Raw genomic sequence first — 5,938 nt, forward strand, 5'->3', positions numbered from 1 at the left:
TGTGTGTGTGTGTGTGTGTGTGTGTGTGTGTGTGTGTGTGTGTGTGTGTGTGTGTGTGTGTTTCTATATAAATATACACACAACTATATAACCCAGTGACCCTCACACACACACTTCCTCTTTACCTATAATTGCAAGTGGTTGGAGGTGGAGGGTGCAGATCACTGATTTCACTTCCTGTTTGACTCTGGAAGACCAGCTTTATCTAGCTAATTCATAGGCCGCTCTCTCTCATTTCTCAGTACAATATAGGAGATCCAGATTCAGCTTTAGAAAGCTTTTGCCAAATAAATCACAGTTTGGCTCAATGAATGTTCTGGTAAGGTGAACTGGCTCTTAAAGCCCATATGAGGATATACAGATTGACTCTATATCCATACTGAGGATATACAGACTGACTGCGGATGGGGGAGATAGTGCTATGTCTTTCTTGAACCAGGGTTCAGATGAGTACCTTCACCACCAGTACTCTGGGGATAGAGATAACAACTAGGTACATTGTGGAATCTTTTGCAAAATGGTTATTTTCCAGGTAGCTCCAGGTTTTTCTTCACCCCCCTGCCAAGACAGGGAGATACAAGTCCCTTTCTTACATATGAGAGCTGACCAAGAGCAGTGAAGTGACTTACTAAATGGCACGCAGAATGCTGGGACAAAGTAGGGACTTTACCCAGCCTCGAGTGCCCCGTTCACTCTGAATCCTTCCCCTTGTGGTTTCATTTTGGTTATACTTCATTTGGAAATCATTTAATTCAGGAACAAAATGTCTAAAATGAGTACTTCAATATTTCACCATGAAATTATTTGCAACCAAGTCTCTTCCCAAAATAGCACTAAACTGCATCCCAAGTTCTCACATGATCTTCAATTATACATCTTAAAAAGAGACTAATTTCCTAGCAGACACTGCCTCCTTGTGGACACACACTTTCCATTAAAATCTGTGTTCAGATTAATTATTTGGTTGCCTTTTAATGTAAAAGTTCAGATGTTAGGGCTTGAATGGGCCACATGCTGCTTTGAAATGTAATAATTATACCAGGTCAGTCTGGTTCTGCAGTTGCAATTAAGAAAATTAATGGGATAAGCACATCCCATAAGCCTTGCTGTACTTTAATAGGACTTGACATTTTCTTGTTATTTTTTGTTCCTCTGGCGTGGAGAGTTAATGAAATCAGATGATTAGGAAAATGAAGCATGGAAACAGAAACCAAAGAAACAGTTATGCAGGCACCCTCACTTGGAGTATTTAACAGGTTCGACAAAGTATTTTCTCCTTTTCACTTCTGCACATGGAGTATTGTGTACATTAAGCCATTTTGCTAGAGGAAACTGAAATACCATTTGTGCAGCATGAACACTTTGATTCTTATTTATCTTTTTTTTTGAGATTTATCGAAAAAGTAGGAAGATGAGATCTCAGCCCTAGGGAACTTACAGCCAAGGGTGGAGAATGAAGGGAAAATGGGAAGCAGCAAAGCAAGGAAGAGCTGCTGTCAGAAGCTGTGACTGGTCAAGGATCCCTTGTGCTAGGACACAAACAAAAAGGTGCCCAGCGTCTCCCAGAAAGTCAGTAACAAGCTTCTTATGAAAGTCTGCTTTTCCCATGGTTCAGTTCAGTGCCCTTCCCTGCCTCTCAGGCACAGTGTGCAGTTGGCTTCTCGTCCCCCACTTGCAACCAGATGCATCTATACAAGACATTTGCTGTGTAGCTACCTAATTAGCTCTACAGTAAAGTCTCAGCCTCTACATGTGCAGCTCTATTGGGCCACAGGAAACCAGGTTAGAGCAGCCTAGGCTAGAGGCTGACCCTCCAGGCCCCCTGCCAGCTGGGGCTGCTCCACCCCAGCTCAACATGCTGCGGTGTCGGGCGCACATGAAGACACAGCACCCAGGAGTAATACATTCTGGAATGTGTTGGAGTTCATTCATTCAAAATTAATCTGAAGTGTAGGTGTGCCCACCACCTCCCTACCCTAGTTAATCAGGTAGCAAATTATACCTGAGAGCAGCTCCCACCATGCTTGTGTAGGGTCAGGTGCTCTCTAGCCTGGAAGGCCCCAGCTGCAACATGTAGCTCCTGCTGTAACCAAATACGCTGCCATGCCGTTTGTCAGTAGCAAGGCTAGGGATTGGCTAGGGATTCTTCAGCAGACCACATTCCCCATCAGAAAGTGTCATTGCCCTGGCCTCAAAGATTTCCCTGGGACTGTGAATTAGAATCAGGCTGAATTTGGATGGAAACCTGCCCTGCTTCCTGCCAGCTCGCCTTCCCACCTCCCCAGACACTGGCTCCATGGCAGCTTGCCAGGCAGACAGCTGGGACTGCCAGGCTCCACAGGCAGCTGGCTTGTTTGGTGACTGCTAAGGCTGTAGCAAACTGAGAGGTCACCATGGTGGAGCAGGAGTGGGATGGTATATGTGCGTAGACTGCACAGGTAGCCTGACTGATTGTCGGGCAAGACCCAGCATTGCCTGTGGGTTCAAAAGATTCAAAAGGTTCAAAAGATTCTGCTTGCAGGTCTTTTAAATGGCGCTTCCTTCCCAAACAGCTCTGTTTCATGCAAAATATTACATTTCCAGCTTCTGGTTCTGATTAAAATCACTTCTGTTCAGCCCATCTCCCTCTCCCCAACTTCTACAAATACACAAGTTTTCCATGGGACAGATTCTGGTGCTAATAAATCTCTCCGTCATTTTTAATGTGCATCTTGCTTTAAGCACACTGAAGCGGTCTTCTCACATGATATCAGCATCAGGCTAGAGGAAATTACAGCATTTAAACTCCTCTACAACCCCAGAGTCTTAAGCACAGCAATATCACCAGTCTCCCAGGGAATTAAAAATGGCACAGCACAACAATTAGCACCTGGAAAGCCAGTATTTTAATTCACACATTGGTAGACAGGTTTTGTGTCCTGTGAAAAAGGAAAGAGTAACTGATAGTGCAGAACAACCTGAACCAAGCCCAGACTACCAGACATAAAAATACTGGCCCATGTCCAACCAGGGAAAGCCCAGTTTGGAAAACCCACATGTGGTGACATAACCATCATGCCTCTGACACACCGTCTATTCAAAATAGAGCGCTGAAGAGACACTGCCATTAGTAGCACCAAGAGACTAATTTATTGCAGCAGAGCAGAGCTATACATGTGCATTTAGGATTATTTCTTCCCATCTGCATTCTGTACTAGTCAACGTCAAATTTTGCCTGTCATTTTATTGCCCACTCCCTAGGTTTTGTGAGATCTTTCCATGACCCTTCACCATCAGCTATCTATTATTACAGTAGCAGGCGGAAACCTCAGCCGGGATCACGGTCCCACCAATGTAAGTAGTGCAGAAACACGGTGTGGCACAAGGCTTGCTCAGAAGAGCTCTCAGTCCAAACAAGCAAGAAGGTTTAAGAGTGGGAGTGGAAACAGAGAAACAAGGAGATGCAAAACCTTGCTGAGCACGGCACAGGTATCAGGATCAGAACCCAACCTTCCCGACTCCAAGCCTACTATGCTACCCCAAACAAGAACAGATTGACAGCACTGTACATCCTCCTTTCCTGGTGTAAGAGGTAATGCAAGCTTCAGGGGGACCATGCATTTGACTCTTTAAAACTTCCACTGCTTCACAGGTCCTCCTGGCTCCTATTTCCTACCTCCTGTTCTTTTACCCTTGCATGAGATTTTTAACTAAGGTCATATTTAAGACTAGAGGTGAACACAACTATTTCTAGATCGCTTGTTATGTGCATGAGACAAAAGCTGCCTGAACACTGATAGGATCTGTCTCATTTTTGTCTCTCACGCAGTAAAGGTCCTCTTTAAAAATCCAGTCTCCTAACACGACTGGAATAACAGACAGTGGGCAAAGTTAGTCTTCTCCCCCTGAGGCGACACCCACAATCACACATTCACCGGCATTTGACTTTTTGTATTATTTTTCCAGTGTTTTGCTCAATGGGGTTTTCATTATCAATGTTAACTTTCAGAGGTGTTCTTGGCTCTTCCCTGAATAGCGGACAGCATAATCTACCCTGGTGCAAATTTAAGCTTCAGTTTTCACAAATGTTTGAGCATTCAGTTTTAAAAATAAGAGCTGCCAAAGTTAGTTGCCTCTGCCAAGTATGTTGCACGTGGAAAAGGGAGGAAAGAGCATTGTGGTAAAGTCTACAGATGACAGAAAAGCATCCTGCATAGTTTGGTCCAAAGCTGATGGTAAAGAGTTACAGAAAGATCTCACAAAACTGAGTAGGTGGGCAATAACATGGTGGGTCAAATTCAACATTGGTAAGTCCAAAATAATGCAAATGGGAAGAAATAACCCTAATGATACATATATAGTAATGGGCTCTGAATTAGCTATTACCACTTGGGGGCGTGGGGGAGATAGGTCTCTAGAAACATCAACTCAGTGTGCAGCTGTGGTCAAAAAGGCAAACAGAGTGTTAGGAATCATTAGGAAAGGAATGGAAACTAAACAGAAACCATTATTATGCCATTCTGTAAATCCATAGTGTGTCCATATCTTGAATACCATGCGCAGTTCTGGATCTCAAAAAAGGATATGGCAGAACTAAAGAAGGTACAGACTGAGACTGAAAAGGCTAGGAGTCCTCATCTTGGAAGAGAGATGACTGAGGAGGGAAGTGGCAGAGGTCTATAAAATCACAAATGGTGTGGAACAAGTGATTCCCTTCATCTCATAATACAAGATCAAACAGTGGGTTTTAAGTGAAACATAAAGTACTTTTTCACGTGTTAATCATGTGTTATGTAAAACTCCTCGGCACAGGAGCCCACTAGTACAAGTGGATTCAAAAAAGGATTCAACAAATGTATAGAAGACAGATCTGTCAGGGTCTATGCAGCATTACAAAAGGGATGGAGCCTCAGGCTCAGAGCATCCTAAAACTGAGGACTGCTGGTAGGTGAGTAAGGCAGGATGGGCTGCTCAACACAGGCTCTGCTTCCCAGATTTGTCCTCTAATCATCCACTACTAGCAAATATCAGAGAGAAGATGCTGGGGTAGCAGCAGCTTGATCTGACCCAGAACGGCAGTTCTTAGGATCATGGAAAAAAGACAAAAAGGGACATGAACATGGCTGAAGCAAATTAATTGAAACGTGAAACCAGTACTGCATTAGCCAAAGCCCTCAGAAATGGGTTTTGCCACCAATGAGTGAAAAGAATAAGGCGGGAGGAAGAAGGAAGAAAGAATTTGAAGCCACTTTTGTGCCTCCCTTTATGTTGGTTCCAGCTCTTTGTTTAACCCAGAGCAGCCATAAGGATGCTCTGATTTATATCCGGGTGCCTACAGCCCCAAGGGTCCACTGCCCTGCACCCACCACCAGGGTAGCTGGATGGAGCTGGCAGGTGTGGGGCGCCCCGTGGGCAGGGCACACTTGACCAGGCAGAAGGGATGGGGCCATGGGAGGGTGGGGAGTGGTGTTTGGGAGCAGGACAGGTGGATGGGGCCAGGGCTCGGGCTGGAATCACAGGGTGGTGACACTGCAGGGCCGGGGACTGGGATCTGGGCCAGAGCTGCAATCCTCTCCCATGACATCCCAGGGCCAGTTCTGCAAGCAGGGGCACGCAGGAGGTGGTTCATGGCTCAGGCCCTGGCATTACATTGTCTCTGCTTAGTGATCCTGGCCCTGCCCTTGCCCCACTCCTGGATGCTGCTCCCTACCTGCCTGCGGCCCCATCCCATCCACGTAGCCGAGCGCGCCCTGCCGGTGGAGGTCCTGTCCTAGTTTCGTCTGCCTGCTCTGTCCAGTGCCCCTGGTGGTGTGTGCAGGGCAGACGGGGCTGGATAGGATCAACTGGCTCTCCCCCACCCCATGCCAGTTGGTGTAAGCAGCTGTGACGCTGGGGAGGCTAAGGCTGGGTCAGCACCCCTTCCCAGCTCTCAACAGCTCACCAAACCACCTGAAGTGGC

Source organism: Gavialis gangeticus, unplaced genomic scaffold (assembly GCF_001723915.1).
Source record: "Gavialis gangeticus isolate Ggan-Ray unplaced genomic scaffold, GavGan_comp1, whole genome shotgun sequence".
Taxonomy (NCBI): domain Eukaryota; kingdom Metazoa; phylum Chordata; order Crocodylia; family Gavialidae; genus Gavialis; species Gavialis gangeticus.